At 35.7% G+C, this 19,056-nt stretch overlaps 1 protein-coding gene across 9 annotated transcripts in view; it reads right to left on the bottom strand.

The window, feature by feature from the left end:
- KCNIP4 (potassium voltage-gated channel interacting protein 4) overlaps nucleotides 1-19,056 on the bottom strand; it is a 400,171-nt gene that overhangs the window by 131,150 nt on the left and 249,965 nt on the right. The window contains exon 1 of one of the 9 annotated variants that reach the window (XM_019287214.3): nucleotides 4,609-4,681. The exons of the other annotated variants lie outside the window; for them this stretch is intronic. The gene's annotated coding sequence lies outside the window, so the exon portion shown is untranslated. Of the gene's footprint in view, nucleotides 1-4,608; nucleotides 4,682-19,056 lie in introns of those variants that run through there. 9 annotated transcript variants of the gene reach the window in all.

Below are 19,056 nucleotides of genomic sequence, written 5' to 3'. Positions count from 1 at the left end.
TTCTGTGGAGCGTCAACCTGATTTAAAAGAAATAATCCTAAAATATTTAACTTAATATTTGGGAAACACTACCTATTGAAACTGAGTGCAAGCTTTCAGGTTTGAAGAACTGAATGAAGGTAGTTGCAGTAGTTGTTTGATTACCCCTACTCACTTACAAAGGGACATGTTTTTTGTTCTTGGTTTTGGTTTGTAATCCTAGATAATAAAAATAATTCTGGATGGTAACCCAATTCCTCTCCCAGTCTATAGCTCCTTCTTATTTTGCAACCGGAAAATTTGTATTTTTCCACATTGTTTTTGCTTCATCCTTCAAATGAAAAATGTGATGTTGGAGCCCTCCTGCCTCCCATTTCCCATCAGAATACTCCTCTTTCCAGCTGGCTGCAGCAATCCTTGCAGTAGCCAGCATGTTCTACTGATAGCTGTAAATTTTAACAGGAAATACTTAGTCCCAAACAAAGTCCTATCAAGAGGCTTTTGCATAATTAGACTTCTTCAGGCACACATCCAAATACACAAATGGGAATAAGTCAAATAATTCAATTTTCCCCAAACTGAAAAAGAATCAAGTTTTCATAAACTGAAGTTATTAAATCCCTCCTCAAATCTTAATGCAATAATATAAAACTTAATTTTAGTCATTTGTGATTGTTTCAAGTGTATATTATCTCTTTACTACTACAGATTGAATGAGATTCATTTAATCTTCATTGTTATAATCTGAAGTCATTAAGATAAACTAGGAAGGTGTGAAATTAATGTTGCAACAGCCTCAAATTTCAGTATGCTGAGGGATTTTTTTTAACCAGCAGAGCATAGGTTAATTGCTCCAAGAGAGTTGAAAAATATATTTTTTCCAGATTACGCAATGATCTTTTTATTTTAAAAAATAGTGTCATTTAATCCAGTCATTCAATTTTTGCCAGCAATTTCACAGTTTAGCATAACATTTGCAATTTAATTAAGTGCTAATAAAATACATCACTCGTATCACCTGCAGACTAGGATGTGGGTGGCTCAATTACTTCAGTGTTTACAGCTCACTGAGTTGTGAAGGGCAAATGGAAACTTTTTCACATTACTAAACAGCACTATGTGAGACCTAGCATTGGAGGAAGATACGACTGTTCCAAAATTGTAATAATAAACACAGAGGCAGAATGAATACATCAGTTTTCTCTTATGATAAAGGGAAAGAAAAAAAAAAGAACTCCACTCATTAATAATTAGGACATATTTTAAATTGAGAAAGTTAGCATTTTAAGAAAAAGAAAACCTGATGTTTGTTGTGCTATTAATCAGGCCATGTCTGTACAGATTTGATCTCCTATTTCTTCCAAATTTTCACACATTTTTGTAAGGCAATCTGTAGGTAGCCTGTTAGAATTATTAATGGTTTTCCCTGCCCAGGTTGATTGCTGTCTTTTTTTTTTTTTTTGTCATTAAAATATACAGTAGCTGATCAGCAGCCTGATGAATTTCACAGGTATACTTGGCATTTTTCCTCCAAGGTCTGGGCAGGTATGAGAAAAGCCTGTTCTACCCCTAAACATCTTCAATGTCCACTAAGATAAAATCAGGAAGGCTGCAGTGCAAGGTTCACATTTTTCTCATATAATCTTCCTTCTCTTGGACTAATGACAACATATTTTCTATAGCTACAGATACCAATATCTGGATTAGATGGTAGCAATTTGGGAAAATATTTCATTCAATCTGAGTTCATCATGCATATTCTAGGCATTACTTTTCTTTATTTACTATCTCAAAAGACAACTTCTTCTCTTAAACAGCTACCACTTCAGAAAAGTGAGTTTAAGCAATTCTGTCCTCCAGCTGCAAGGACCAGATGTTGGCCATTGGCATGGCAAGCACATGATGGCACAACCCGCACAGGAAGGGCTTGAGGCTGCTGTCAGGCCATTTTCACTGTCCTTGTGCCCCTCTGAGAGGACTCAAGCACAGCTGAATGAGTCAGAGACCTCAAGGTGATGCAACTGCAGGTAGCTTACATCATGCTTGCTCTTGGTTGAGATTCAAATGGCCAACAGTGTGAAGTAACTGACGCAAGTATGTTTTAGATAGTTTTTTCTGCTTTCCTAGTACATGGGATTTCTCTAACAACAGACCAGGTTAGTCCTCTGTACTGTGTCTAGAGGATGGGAGGTTTCTGGGGTGTTTGGAGAAGTCAGGGAGTTGCAGGCCAATGGGCACACAAGCTGCAGGCCAGTTGTGACAGGAAGAGTAGAAAATGCCACAGTAGACTGCTGTGTCAACATGGGGCAGAGCAGCAGCTGCAGAGGAAGTTCAAAATAAGGAAATCATAAACCAGAAAGACAGCAATAACATTATAGGTATTTATGGACATTCTTCCAAAGTGTTAAGACAACACAGAGGGAAAATACTGATAATGCTTGTATGGTAAAATAAAAAAAGAGTCGAGAAAAAAAATTAGCAAGCAAAACCCCACTGATCTCTCTTTAAAAAGAAAAAAAAGAAAAATACCTTTCTTTTCATGTAAGCATGTGTAAGGTATTATTTGTATGTCTTTGCATCAAGCCTGGGACATTTATCTCATCAAAGCGGCTTTGCCTCCAGTTCTTTATACTAATGGTTGATGAACAGCTGTTGGCAAGACTTAACTAGAACAGAGATCTGAGCTTTTATGTAGAGCTGCAAGAAAAATCCTTAAATATCACCTTATATGTATACACTCTAGGATCTACCTAAAACTTGTGACTTACTTTCTGTTGTTGACTCATTATCCAGGTACTGCACTTAGTTGAAGCAGTGGTGTCTAATGCATAGTTAAAGCTGTCCCTACCAGGCTACCATTTCAGCTGTTATCTTCACTCAGTTTTGAAGCCCATCTTGACCAATATGCACTTCTTTGTACTTTCTCTTCTCCCTGCTGTACTTTATAAACATTCCATATTTGAACAAGTCCCTCAACCTCTCTTTTGATACAGGCTCATTCTCAAGGCCCATATCTATGGTAGTATCTAAAAAAAAAGATCAGTAGATCAGAGTTGAACAGGCTGGATAACGGTACAAGGAAATCCTGGGAGATAAAGCCAGTACTTTTTTCATTCTTCATATGACAAGAGACTAAAACTTCAAGACAATGATATAAAAATGACTGCTTAACAATAATTAATGGGAGAACATCACTTTGCAATATCTACTGCTCCTCCAACTGATTTGGGTGCTATAAGTACTCTTCAGGCTAGCTTGAATTTTCAGTGTGTGACAGCACACAGAGGGCACAAATTGAAACTTTACCCCAGAGAAAGAAAATAGTCCTGTAGTCAGATCACCAAAAAAAGAGACTAAGGAAATGGCCACTGGGAACCTTAAAGGAGACAAAGGGAAGCAAGTATTTTATGTATAATCACAGAGAAGAGTACTTTAATAAGAAATTAAGCATTCAAAACCAGGCAGGATTATATTAAGAAAATTGAGACTATAACAGGGCATTGTAGGGGTAGCATTAAACTAAAAACATAGAAAAGAAAGCTGCATAAATATACCAAAAAGATTAAAACAGCAAGAAAGCATACAAGAAAAGACAGAATAAGTATATTGTAAATATATATAAATATAGATTTTTTTTTGTATTTTTATCTAGTCTGGCTAGTCATAGTCAGTTGGTTTTTTTATTCTTATCCTTTTTTATTCCTTCCCTGTCCCCTTTTATAATCAAGCAAGCCAAGAGCATGAACAAAATCTGATGTGGCTAAATACTTCCATTTTTGTGGAATAAGAAAAAAGATAAAAGTGTATTTTCTTCACAGGTTTTCATATGATTTGTCAAACCTGGAAAACATGATCTACAAGAATCAGATTTATTTTTAATAGACACTATGGCTTCACATGGAAAACAGAAGAAACAGAAAAAGAAATTCATTATTTAGAGTTGAAGTATAGTGTCACATTCCCTTTGTCTTCTTTTTCACTGCATTTTTCAGCTTCCATATTAAAACGTATTTGAAGGCTCTACATTGTCAGGCTGCACAAGTTGTGTCACCATACATGCACACAGTCTACGACATCCCATGATACAGATGTTTATCCTAGCAAGCTACATCAGAATGCAATGCACAGAATGGATGACAGAGGAGGAAGTCAAACAGGCTGGAGGATGATGTTTTCCACTCAGGAGCAAATTCCAGTAAGTAAGCACATCAATATGTAACAACTGCAACAGTAGGAACAATGGATTGTGATAAACAAGTTGATTTCTTCCTTCTGTCATTATTACTCTAAACAACAATTCTGAGAGTTTTTGAATAGCTACTTGTAAAATAAATTATTTCTAAGGTTTTATTCTGATTGCATTATTCCAGAACCATGCAAGACCATAAACACTGCATGAGCTTGACAGTAACTCATAAGAGATTCATATGTATGTTTTCATTAGTTAATTGAGCTTATCATCTGGGAGAAAACATTAAAATTTTATAGAAACTACTGTATGGGAAAGTCGAGGCAGAGTAGAAAGTGTTACAGCTACATAATCAAATTTTTCAGAAAGATTATGTTTTTATCTGAAAAAAAGAATCAACCATAGGCTTAAAATAATTAAGACAAGAAGAAATCTTTTACCTTTGGGAGTCCTTACTCTAGTAGAGTCAGTAAATCTGAAGACAAAGCATGCAAAACTTGCAAGGGGAATTTTATGGACTGAGCTGTGTAATAGGAATACATAATAATCTCTGAATAAGGTCAAACCAGGATATTTGTGTGACGTAAAAACTTATGCCTTGCTAATCTCTTGAATATTTCAAGTAAGTCAATAAAACAGTGGTATGGGGACAAAAAGAGGCAATTAAAATAAAATCCCAGCCTTAGGGGGTCTTTAATATTTCAGATTAATCAGATGAGTATCAACTATTTAAATAACTGAGAAGAATTAGTTATTAAATCCAAGATTTTTATATATAACACTGCAGAACTCATGACTGGTAATATATCTGAGGTTATTATATCTGCAACATTGGTTAAGTAAAAATGTCCTATTTAGAAGTGGAAAAAGGTTAAAGTTTTCCCTTGTTAAAATCTCTAGGCATGAAACCTTTTTGGCCAGTAAGAATTTCATTGAATTTATTGTTTTAAATTTTCGATGTTAGTGACTCATCTTGCGATTACATTTTGTTTTCAAGGGTTTTCTGAAAATTAATAAGTGATCAAATATCAGGATAAAAAAAACTACTATAAAATTCATAGTACCTAACCAAAATTGAATAATTAAGGTCAAAATAGAAGAACTACTCAATAAATCAATGTATTAAAAAAATATTTAATTACATCCCAAATCAACACATTCTAAATCAATCTCAGGGTCAAGAGAAGAACGAATTACATAACATTAATAAGGATAAAAAAATTGAAGCATTGTTTTCCTTTAATCTAAAATCCCAGACAGTATTCTAGCCAGAACAGTAATCCTGACCTAAAGGACACAAACTGCCTTTCTATTTCTTTTGCTCAAGTGCAGTTTCCCAGAGCAAGCAGTGCAATCAATTAAGCCGGTTTTAAAGCACCCAAAATAGCTATTCCAGCTCAGAAGTTCAGAACTTTCTCCACACATTTCTGCTCAGGAATGAATATTCTCTTGCTTCCCCTCATACACTGCAACACTGAGCATGTACCAGGGACTCACCTGAGGTGACAAATAAACTACTCTTGCAGTACAACGTATCAGATTTCAGTGATCTTCCTTTAACTTTCATGGTGATTAATGACTTTCAAGCATCATTTGTGAGGTTGCTGGGAGATATTCAAGCTGTAACATAAATTATGTACCTATATTTCCATAGTTGCTTGTAACATCAAAGACATCAAATGAACCTGATACCCTTGACAGACCCTTGTCCTGACACATAACATAACCAGGCAGCATCATTATTTATTTCTTCTCAGTAGTTTACTGAATGTTGTGATAAATGTATGGAGTGGCTGTTGTATGGAGTATGCATGTACACAGTGCCTTAGTTTTATACAGAATTAATTAAAAATAATCATCTATGGACTTAAGGCCTTAGAACCTTATCTAGATGCAAGTATTTTGCAACAAAATGCATTGTTTTGGGTAAAGATCCAATTTTCACTGGGGTCATGGTTCCTTTATTGCTGGTAGCAGCAGTATTTCAGTAAGCACTGTATTGTAAGATGCTATTTCCTCTGTTTCACATCCTCAGCTTTTGCAATAGGGCTTCCTTGGTCTCATGAACATTTGTGGCAGTAGTAGGTAACCCAAAGGCTTACAGGGACTATCAGTGAAAGACACATATATATGTTTAGACAAGAAGAGGAAGGTGTGCAGGATTCCTGGTCCAAAGAGTTTGCAATTTAGATGTCATACCTGACCGACTGAAACGGCTTTGCTCCTGCAGCTGGATGATGCACAGCACTGACAAAGAGCTGCTAATCCAGCCACAGCATGGCAGCTGCTCTGCTACAGCACACAACACCAGTCACAGCTCACTTCTCAAGTGAAACAGCACAAAACCAATCTTTCCAGCATAACAGATTCCATGGTAATGACTTTTTCCAGCACAGCTGTGTAGGCCAAACCCACCTACCTCTAACTTTGCTGCACATAACACTGTAAAATTCAGTCATGGTGAGAAATGTATGCAGATTAAAAAAAAAAAATGTAGAAAAAAAAAGGAAACAGTGAAAGGATTATAAAAGCAGATTAATACAGTAGAGGTCACTTGTGACTTGCCAGCCGGTTACTCAAACATTATGCGGTCACGACAAAGGTCAGTCTTCTCTCCCAAAGGGGAACTCTGAAGATACTTCACAGAGTATCTTCAAAGCAGGGGTTAGAATATTCAGTAAAAAGAAATACATAGGAAATAATTTCCTAGACTCTTTTACTGCAATTTCCAAAAAGAGTTGCAGTACACACAGTTGTTTTAGCTATTGCGAGCTTGCACAATCTGTAGTGCTTCTGACTTTATAAGAAAACAAACAAAAACCATTCTAGACATTTTCTCAGACCATGAAATAAATTAAATTCTCTCTGATCTAAAAAGCATCTAAGCCATAGAAAAAGTTTGGGGACTCTAAAGGCTGCTATCTTTTCCTCAGAATCTTGCTGGTTTGTTAAAAAATAAAAAAAAAACCCCATCAGAACAAAGACTTCTAAGCAAAATTTTAAAGGCATAGTATCTTTGGCAGTTTGTAATCTCTTGGTGAGCAATGTTAATAGTTTTCCAGTGTTAATATCATACATCCTTCAAAGGAGTAATACATGCCTAAACCTTAGATTTCATCATGATGATTAAAATACTTGTCAGAGCCATGAACCACTTGTAGTATTCAACAGAAAGTGACACTCCTGGTGGTTATAGATGGAACGTTTTGTTAAAATGTACTGATTAGCACAAGTTTGAAGTGCAGTGCTTTCTGGAAAACAGGTTGAACTCGAGATTCACTGAAAGTCATATTTAGGTTTTTTAAAATATAAAAATAAATCAAGCAACATCAAACCAGGAAAAAACAGTGACAAGAAGTTTCACATGGACCTTTGACATGTGAAACATCTGCAATTTTAGTTGTAAAATGCTTCTATATACATTTCAGATATAAACAACTCATTTTCAGTATTCATGATCAGCACTCAAGCCTGTGAAACTGGCAAAACTGGCAAAAAAAGTTCAAAAAACCACAGAAAATTGTACTTCTTCATGCATTATACTTACATTGTAGAACTCCTTGTCAAAAACCAGTATACAAGTTAAAAAGTTACAAAACAGTGATTAAAAGAAAAAAAACAACCCTCCAGGCATATTAAATGCAGAGAGGTGGTATTTTCTGACTTTAGAATTCCCAAGATGACCAGTATTCCAGTGCCAAACGATATGTAAGTGCCAGTAAGGTAATTTTTATGTTCTTTTACACCTTCCTTAAATACAGCCAAGGCTACTCACAGAGATGGGATTCAAAGTGACAGGAATCTTTGACATTAACTCCTATAATACCCCCTATACTCCTAAATCAAAGGAAAGCTAAAACCAGGACTGAAAGATATATTAAATTATTGTTTTCTACTCATTATGTGTTCACAATAGGGTGGTAAAGGTTAAAGATACTTGCAAGTTTAATTTCAAGATGCAGAAAAGATGTATTTAGGTAACTGAGAAAACTAGGATCCCCTTGTGGAAAAGACAAATAACACTTGTAGTCAGGTCACCTCTGTAACCTCAGTCTGACCTTTTCAACTTAAGCTTCTCATCAAATTTTCATATTTTTAGATGATATCTTTACCAGCTCCAAATATCCTACAGAGCAGAACTGTGGGAATACAGCCAGCTTTTACTTAGTTTATGATTTCACCTTTCTAACCTGATCTTCTCCCTTGGTATTGTCTTTTGAAAAAGTATTCTGAAGGGTTAAGCAATGTTTAAAATACAAAAGCATCTCTCCTTCCACTTAAGAACAGAAGTGACAAGTCAAAAATAAGACAGAGCGAAAATACATTTGTGATCTATAGGATAGTATCAAGACTGCCTAGTTTATTTGTCATGACAAATTTGATGTGTAAATTCAAGCCACTAATTAGAGTCTCTGCACTGCAAAAGAGCTGATTAAGTGGTTCACTGCTACAAAAAAAGCTACTGCCATTCCCCCCCCTTTTCTCCCTCTGTGACCCTACCTACTCTCTGTTATTAGCTCTGGTATTCGCCTAATTGTACAGTAAACTTATTTAACCATCAACACAAAGAGGGTGGGGAGGAGGAGAAAAAGAAAAATCACTTCATTGTGCTATTGCAACAGGCCTTGCTAAAATAGACAAGAGTCTCATCAAGAGTTTCTCTGCTAGAATAAGAAAAAGTTGATTACAAAAAAAACCCTTAAATTTTTGAATATACATTTTAAAAGACTCCACTTAAGAGTCTAGGGGACATATTTTAGCGAATTTTCAGGAGGAGACTCAGTAGAGAGGGCAAGTTCAGATGGGAGGACTCATAAGTGCATGACTGACAAAGAGAGGAGTTTTGGCACGTACACTGAAATAAGTCAGTAGGCATTGAGAATAACTAAAGAGTCCCCTAAAAACAAGTTAAATAAATCCTATAAATAAAAGTATGCTATGATATGTTGAAACATAATCTTACTTGAATTGCTTGCAAATACATATAAAAGAATGACTATCAAAATAAATGAAAATAAAACCAACCATTACTTATTAATCTTGTGGATTTATTACTCTTATTTGGGATGATTTTTCCCCATAATATTTTTAGTATAGTCAATGTAATGTTTATTCTGTTTCCTAATCTATTTTTACATAAATACATAAAATGAAATGTTTAGTAATGTCTTAGAAAATTTCATATTTTTGGAAAAAAAGTCTGCTACTTCTGAATCCCTATTGTTTCACCAAAAGATCTTCTCCAATAAAGTTTTATATTTAAAGGGCAAAATGTCAAAAATCCTTTAAAAGCATACACATTTGAGGAAAAATTGCCAAGAAAATAAAAGGCCAAGCAGCAGTACTGCATAGAAGGTTCCAATAAGCAGATTGAACTATGCATTACACAAACTGACCCCGCTCTGTCAACTGTGATGTGCTGCAGGAGAATCCCACACTGGATTACTCTGACAAGTTTTAGTCCAATAAAGACAGAGATAAAATTAGGCCAAGCTGAGAGTATGACTAGAAAATTAGTAAGCTTAGAAAATGTGATTTGTGATGAAGGCTGGGCTTAAGGAGAGAAAAAGGGCAAAGATATATGGGAACAGTATTCAAGTTTGTTTCCACATCTAAGGCACTATGAGAAGTAATTGGTTTAAATTCCAGGAAAAGAAACTTGGTTTAGGTACTGGGAGCCCATCTATAGTGTGAGCTATTCAATTCATTCAGGATAAGGAAAATATATAAACCAGGGAAAGCATTGAACTGTGAGCAAGCAAGGTTCTGAAAAATAGGTATTATTTTGATACTCCTCTGCACAAGTACTGTCCACCAGCCTTGAAACTAAACAATAATTCTATCTACTTTTCTTAACACTGACTCTAGCCACAGACTTCTGATGTTCTAAACCCAAAGTGTCATAATAATCTAGAGTTACTTCAAGAAAGTCAAAAGATTTGAGTAAGGGTGGGGAAATCACAACCTCTTCACAAAGAAAAACATTCATTATGAGGAGTATAAAATATGTATTGTTCTCTACATTAAAAATCTGCATTTTTAGCTGAGTATTACAAGACAAATTTTAGATTCCTCTGGTCTGACATGCATCTCACTTCATGTCCAGTATGTTGGAGAGAAATATATTGCAACATATTTCAATTTCTAATACATCTTTGTTTTCTTCAGAACAGAATCTATTGATTAGCCACTTTTATTAATTATTTACCATGCCGCTCTTCACAGGGACTGGTATTATCCTCTTTTCAATTTCAGCGGCCAAATAGACTTCAAGTTAAATTTGACTGATGAAAAAATCCACAAAACTTTACATGTATTTTTTCATAATATGTTCTATGGTCATCTTGAGAACAACTTTCAGCTAAGAACTCCAACTTAAAAATCAAGGAACAAGTTTTAATTACAGATGATTAGCAGCAGTCTGTTGTCTACAGAGATAAACACACTTTTCACCCTGGAAGAAAACAAGGAGCATGAAATAAGTCAGTTCCTCCATCATAGCCACAGGTGTGCACTTGATAATGATGAATTTATGCAGGAAAGGTCTTTAGGTTAAATAGTGGGGGGGGAGGGGGGGGGAACATGGCAGCAATAGACTCCCAAGTCTAAAGAAAGTTTGCATCTTGTCATAGACTTTGCACAGATTCTATAGAATCACAGAATGCCTTGGGATGGAAGAGACCTTAAAGATCATCTATTTCCCTTCCCACCTGCCACAGATAGGGACACCTTCCACTAGACCAGATTGCTCAAAGTCCCATCCAATCTGGCCTTGAACACTCCTAGGGCTGGGGCAGCTACAACTTCTCTGTTGTTGAGCCTGTTCCAGTGCCTCACTATTTCTTCCGTATAACTAACCTAAATCTACCCTCTTTCAGCCATTATACCTTGTTCTACCACTACACACCCTCGAAAAAAGTCTTTGTAGGATTCCATTTCTTTCATCCTAAGCCAGTTTATAACACTTCATTGAAAGGTAAGATAAAGTTTAGAAGTTTTAAGACCTCTGCAACTGTAACAACCACTTATTTTTACTCTTCTTTTATTTCTGCATTCTCAAATTTTAAAACACTATACTGCTTCTGTAGACAATCTCACAAATGATGCACGTGTGTGTGTTTGACAAAAAAAAATGTCAAATCTAAAGAGCAAGATTATTCTTAGCCCTCCGTGGCTATCCAAGAAGATTAAAGGGATTTATTCAGAAGAAAGACACAGCTGTAGCTCTGATACCAGTTCAGTCAGGGGAAGACAGGGAGCCCAGAGGAAAGTGCACCTTGCTCTCAGAAGTAGGCCTACAAGTAGGTACATGGCCACAAAAATGCTGAGATCACAGCTGTACATTTCTATGCCTTACGTAGCAGAACTGCTGTCAGATTTTTTTTAAGAGCACTACAGTGACAAAACTAGCATTAAATTCTGATGTTGCTCAGTATTTACTTCACTGTGTATTAAGGGATTTTTATTCCCTTTCTGAGTGATTAACAGAGAAATCATTAACCGTGAAGGACAATAAAATTTGCACACCTGAGCCCATGATTACAGTGCCACAATGCCCAACACTGACACACATGATGAGAATGTTTAACTACTGATATTTTACTAACTTTAAAATAGTTTTATATTTTTCTAAGGTGATCCAAAGCCTTAGTAAACAGTTCTGGGAACACAACAACAGGACCAACTCCTGCAAGAGCATGAAGCAGCACAGTTAAATGACTAAGAAGAATGGCAAACAAACTGTACTGTTTCCATTTGAGGTTGAATGTGAGACTATTGATCATTATTTTAAGGGATCAGACTAATCGTTTGGGCTGCAATGTATTACTCTCTGTGTATCTGAAATGTTAAAGAATTCTTTAAAAAAGGTCTTATCTTGGAGGGATTTTCCCAATAGGAAAATAAGCACATTTTATGCTTTTCTTGCATGAAAGAAGAGTGTAACTTGCTCAAAAAAGACAATGAACTAGTACAAATGAATATCCTGTCTAAGTGGTCAGATCCTGCATGATTTAGCATATTTCATAACATGCTATAATTCTTGCTTCTTTTTGCTACGAATGTTGCACATCTTGGAAGTTTTCAGACAGCTAGATGCATCTTGCCACTAGGCAAGACATTTTTATGAGATTTTAAAACTCTACATTGATTAAGCAGCAGAGCAACATCCCTGATGTTCAAATCACAACTAGTCTACTTTTTTTCTTTAAATCTGAGCTTGAAGTTTTTTCCTTGTTCTTCATAAACCATACTTTTTTACTAGAGGAAAAAAACTCCAAACCCCAGCTTTTCATACATAATTAAATAGTCAAAACCAGAAATTCTAAGGCTGCTTCTTTCTGTTTAATGGTGACCATCTCAGAACCACTGCCAACTCTTTGCTACACTCTTGACAGTCAACCTTGTACACTTTCTTGGCAAGAAGAGGGGGAATAGATACACTTTCTTCTAGTCCTTTGATCTGATAACCCTTCTAGCAAAAAAAAATTTAACCCTTCATTACACACAAGGTAGACGATACCTAAGAACTTGTTCATTGTGTAAATCCAGTTTTGTACACAAGATTGAAATTATTTTAACATAAAATGTGTCAAGGCTAGCAAATGAGAAATTCTTATTATCCTGTATTTAATGACTTCTCCCAGCTGACTAGTCACACACAACACCTATGGAACTGATAACGTAATGAAAGGTATTTAAAATTCTTCTAGAACAATGTTACTTTATCTAAGTGGTTTTTTTGCTTGGCCATTACAATATAATAAGAGGATACACACTCCCAGATAAGATCTTCGTGGAAATTGACCATTTCAGACATCATCTATTTATAGCTTAAGTTTATATACTAACCAAAAAATATAAACAATTTAAGCAGATATTGTTTGCAGAACATTTGCTCTACTCCAATTAAATCATTTTTAAGCAGATTTAATTAGCACAGCCTGAGCATTTAAATAAATTTTCTGATATTTTAACATGTTGAAGCAGCACACATAAATTTGTACATGCCATTAAAGAGATTTAAGATTTCACCTTCAGAACTAGAAAAAAGTAGAAAAAACTAGCAAAAATCAGGTAAAGATGTAAATTCTTGGAGTATTTCTAATTCACACATACACAGCTGCAGCACAGTAGGTTATTTTTCCTCCCTCCCACAGCTCCACCACCAATGCACTCCACAGCCTTGTTTCTGAATTGCTAGCTTCACCTCCTTTTCAGCCAAATGGTTTCTCTGCCACAATAACTCAAATTATTTCCCTATATTAAATTTCTGAGAATATTTCTTTCGAAGCCAGCGTACCAAAACCCACAATTCTTTTGTATTCAGTATCTGCTGCATTTTGAGATCAGGGGAAGGTTTTCAAACCTGCGTTGCCTTTGTAGCCACCAAGACACCTCATGCAAAGCCAGAGAATCACATTGAACATTCAGACAAGTTCAATAAGCTGAGTCAAATTTTAGCTGAACGGTCCAACATCAAGCACTGAAGAGAAAAATATTTCCAATCCTGTTTTTCCTCAGGGCTCAAGGCACTAGCAAGATGCCACACAGATGGCTGCAGCCTGAATAGCTGAACCATATAATACATTTTTATATAAACTGCCCTATTAGAAGGTAATACAGAGATTACTTCTTTTATTTCCCATGGGAGACTTAGTCCATCCCACCCTCACCTAACACATACGAATAAGGAACTAGATTTGAGAGCTGTAGAGTATCTTCCTCTGCAGAAAAATTCAGGCCTATTTTCCAAAAACATGACAACTTCTGGTGCCACTCAGCCGACCTCTGGTTCAGCCATATACTGACAAATCCACCAATTTCACTCACCTCTGACACTGAAGGACTCTTTCCTGCTTCTGTACAGTCCTGTGCCTGGCTGAAGCCAGCCTGTCCCCTGCAGAGGGCCAAGGTCCCCAAAGACACCAGAGCAAACCTGTGAGCTACAACCCCCAGCCCAGGTGCAGCCCGGACAAAACCATGAATTAGGAAGCAGGTGCCCCCAATTGTCCTCTGACACACCTGTTGACTCTCAGCAGTGTTTGCTTCGTACAGCACAAAGGAAAAGATTTTTTTTCAGACCGACACTTGCATATTTTCCCACAAAAAGATCATTGATAAAATAAGTCATTAGATTGTAAGAGTAACAGAGGGAAAAATTCTTTTTTTTTTTCATTGCATGGAAGTTTCTGGTAACATTGAGATTCTTAAATTTCATTAAAATTGCTTTCAGCATTTTTGTTTCAAAAATATTCAGTATTAGTCTAATGGTTTCCAGTGATGTCTATGACTTGAAGAAATAAATGTCAGGCCCAAAAATATCCCTAGATGTTTATAGTAGAAATATTTAAAAGTTTTTCAAAGCCTTCTCTGAACTTTTCTTCCCATATCCTACCTGTAATATAGAAATTAAGCTTTGAAAAGCATTATTGGTAGGGTTGCTTTTTTCCCCCCCAGTTTTACCAATAGAACTATCACTTATAATCTTAAATCTTATAAACTTAAATCTGGGTTTTCTTAACACATAATACACTACATCCAATCCTTTTTCATTAAATTTAAAATTCACATTCAGTTTTCCTAGAAAGGAATGAATTCTTGATTTAAAAATTTAAATCTGGGAAAATTTCCCCTTTTCAAATTTAATTACACTAAACACTGGGTTTCTTCACATCATCTTTTATGCTGAAGCCTTCCCCATGCTGCTAGTAATTTCTATTACCCTTCACTGACTTTTCATTTTCCTGCTACAATCTCATACTTTTACTATTTTCACCAAGTATCTTCTCCTAACATTCTAACAAAACTATATGAAAATGATGGCTGTACTCTGGGGAACAAGTAAGTTCAAATCTTCATTATACTCCCTTTAACCAATATTTACCAGATGAATAAGAAAGAAATTCTAAAATGAAATCCTACTACAATTTAATTTCAATCACATTTTATTTGTAGAATTAAAGTATATTAAAGAAACATAGATTTACCTCTGCTTAAATTTGACCTTCAAGTGCAAGATTTAATAGGCTAAAGATTAAAGTAAATCATGATGGTTTGCTCATTCTTTTGCATTATGAAGAGCTGCGAGGAGGAACTAAAACACGAAATAAAAACAAATGGCAAAGTCACTTTGTGAAGGCAGAATAAGAAAAAGTATGCGCATTAGAAAGAGGAAGTTATAAGGTATTCAAAAGGAAAATAATGATAGTATTATTTTTATGTATTTCTCATCAGATATATGTGAAGTGGAATCTAAAAAGAACAGTATTTACTTTTGGGCAACCCCATGGAGAGTACAAAAATTCCAAACAATTTACTTACAATATTATAGCAATATTTATTTTGAAAATATGCAGCTAATAAGAAACACACAATCCACCACTAATTATATCTAACATAATTGCACCATTAAAATTAATATGAATTATAATAAGAAGTGTGTTTCAGCAAGTAGATGTATAGTATTATCAAGGTTATCTTCACAATTCTCTTTCCAATAATACATTTGAAAAAAGTATTAACTAGTATTAGAAAAACTCTGTAAAGCACTATCCATGTAAACACATAGACAATGAAGATCCTGATGTGAAGTCACGTTGAATAAAATAGATGCAAACCACTAATGTCTTGAAAAAATATCCAACTAAAAATGACATGTTGATCCTTGACCCAAAATAACAGAATTTCTGACTCCCAGGGCAGATTTCACAGACATTATTTATGAGAATCTTGATTTAGACACGACATATTTTTTAAATCAAGCTGAAATGTGTATTCAGACGAGGCAAAAAAAAAAAAAAAAAGGTATGAAAATCCAATTAGAGAACTCTGTGAGATGTTTCAATTGCTTCAGAGTATCTGCACAGAGAGCAGGCATGCAACACCTCACTGCAGGCTGACATTCCATTTCTGGGTAAATCTCAGATGTGTACAGCCAGGTGAAAAAGCAGAGAAACAAGGAAAAGATGGGGGTTCTGGGCAGTCAGGGCCTCGATACTGGGTGTGGAGAAAGTTCATTTTAGGTGCTATATTGGTTATTATTTCATTCATGCTGAGAAACCCACATTAAGTGCTGTGGCAATCTCTACTTACGACCACTGGCTTCTCTTTCCCTATTACCTACTCAACAGGCTCATTTGGTCAAAATAATAGTCAACAAAACTAATCAACAAAATTGCTCTGTCTGAAAGGTAGGGGAGATTTGCAAAGCTGCCTGAAGCAGACCCTAGTGAGATCTCCACAAGGCAGTAATCAGGTGAGGGATGTACAGGGTAGCATGATCTGCACACAGAGCCTGTCCAAGGCAGATGCAGGAGAAGTCAACCCCACTGCTCTGGTATCCTCGCAAGGCAGAAATTAAAATGATACAGGCAACAACCCTATTTATTTAGATAATGCCTGAAAAACATGGAAATTGAGAAATAAGGTAAAAATGTGGTTTAATGTTAAATCATCCCCTCAGCGCATTTTTATTCATATCACACTGTGGGTGTGCATAAAAACTTTGCATGCAGAATCTTGCACTAGTGGCAGACTAGCAAATGTGGGCATTTAAAATTGTTCTTCTAGTTTAAGAGAATTTTATTTTTACATTCTGTATTAATGAATTTGAAATAAAATATTAATCAGAGCTTGAAGAGTCAAGAAAGTCATTTCAAAACCATACAGCAAGTTAAGTTTACAAAAGATGCTGAAGAATAACCTTTCTCCTGTTAACTCTCTTTGTGGTTAGGACTATCTGCTCCCATTGCCTCATTCATTCTCTGTCTGGTGGCCCACCATACTCTTCTCCCCTTATCCAATACTTAACATTCTTGTTCATCTTTTTTTCCTTCATTAAATCCTATACAGTGAAGTCTTTCGGCACAGAACTCCTTCTAGAAATACAATTAATTAAAGGAAATCCACTGTCAGAATGAACATGACATTTGCACAGACCTCATTTTTTTTAATTAGCCTCCATTTTTAATGTCTCTTTTTCTATGGTTTGTCCTTGTTACATGTAAAGGTAGTAATCCCCCCTGTCTGGGACTGTAGCTCATTCTATCAGTGTATTCTGCCTAGCAAAGCAAGAATCTATCACTGGTTCAACACAAATACTGCTGTGACAATAGTTATGACAATGACGGCTAGAAATATTCTTATATTTAATAACATACTAAGATGAATGGACAGCAGGTTCATGAAATGGTTAATCTTTTTTAATAACACTCCAAATAATTAAATAGAAATAAATAAATGGCAAGAATTATAATTTAATCAAAATTAAACCTCTTCCACCCCCAATTTAAATGAATTGCAGTAAAACAATATGTTAAAGAATAATACATAGATTGCAGCATCCTTCATTCATGTGATGAAATGTTAGCATTAAATCTCCCATACAACTCCAAGCCAGGTGCTTTGGGCATATGAGTGCTGATACAATCTTTAATTACAAGATTCCATTATTTTCTTGAAAGACTTTTTTCATTACATTTACAGAAAGGATGGTACTCATCAAGTGAAGAGCTATATAATATATTCTTTCCCCATGTTTATCCAATCTATGGTCTCACAACTAATTTGTTGCACACTATTTAAGACCTCCTCTGAAGGAGGAGAACAATGCTTTCCTCATTAGTTTGTGTAGAGTTCATCATGATAGAACCTCAGTGCTTCATAAACATGACCAAATTTACTTCTATAAAATTTCTGTGACACAATTTCTCCTATTTTGCAATAGAAACACTGAAGCAAAGGGAACTTCATGCGAGTTAACCCTCAAAAAAGGGGAAAGCTAGTGCAATTCACATTACAGTTCTCCAGCATTGCCAGAGCCCAGCATAACCTAAATTTAAGCAGCATTTCTAATCTAGACCTCAGCATTTCCTGCACACCAGTATTCAGGCAGTAACACAGAGGTGATTCAGTCTAAGCAGGGAAGTGCTGCTGCCACCCAAGCTCCTCTGAAACTGCATGAAGCAGCCTGGACTCCCTTACTCAGAGTGGCTTCAGCTTGGTGCAGCACGGATGGCTCTGGATGGCAGAACACTTAGTGCCAAGGGGATGTTCCTCCTAGGTACAAATTAATTCATGTGTTTGACAGGATTTTGACTCTGAACCACATGCAGCATTTCCCAGAACTGAATATTCATTAGTGTCATGAACATGTATTTTAGTTATACACCCTCTGAAAGCAATACTGCTGTGAAAGTATGACTACTCCATGTGGTAGCAGGAATACAAGGTTTACTCCTGAACCACTGTCCTGATTTAAGCTAAAATGCTAGTGTATACACAACATATAGACAGCACCGGGACAACCAACAGAAATCCCACTTTCTTTCCAAAAGTGACACCACAGTGGCATTGTTAATGCTCTTTCATACTTTGCAAAGTAGTCCCACTAGGAGATGGAAAGTAAAACTGCACTTCTTCTTTTTTTTTTTTTTTCAGCGTAAAACAAAAAGCTTGAGAAAAAAGGGTTGTTTTAATTTGTTCTTGAGTACTGCTACACAATCAAACATGGAAGAGCCACAGGGCCAGAACAGGGCATATAAATCTCTAACAGCATTTCTAGAACACTCTAGCACAGGAAGAAGAAGTTCTCATCCTTCCTATCCAGTGCCTGTAAAATTGCACAAGTGTCTCTGTGAAGAGACAGCAAAAGAAAAGCATAATGCACAGTTAGAATTTTTCACCTTATTTATTAATCTCTTTATAATGAATTATTAATATATACGTCACAAGAAGGGTGAAACACTTCATATAAGTCAGTGGGAAAAAATGCCTATTGACATTTATGGGGCTGAAATTTTACTGTAAAATTAAAATATAGACAGTGCCCAACACAATCAGTGATACTCCAGAGCAAATTTTCAGATCAATGTGAAAACAATCACCTA

This window comes from Corvus cornix, chromosome 4, assembly GCF_000738735.6.
Source record: "Corvus cornix cornix isolate S_Up_H32 chromosome 4, ASM73873v5, whole genome shotgun sequence".
NCBI lineage: Eukaryota > Metazoa > Chordata > Aves > Passeriformes > Corvidae > Corvus > Corvus cornix.
This window is presented reverse-complemented; position numbering and strand designations above follow the sequence as displayed.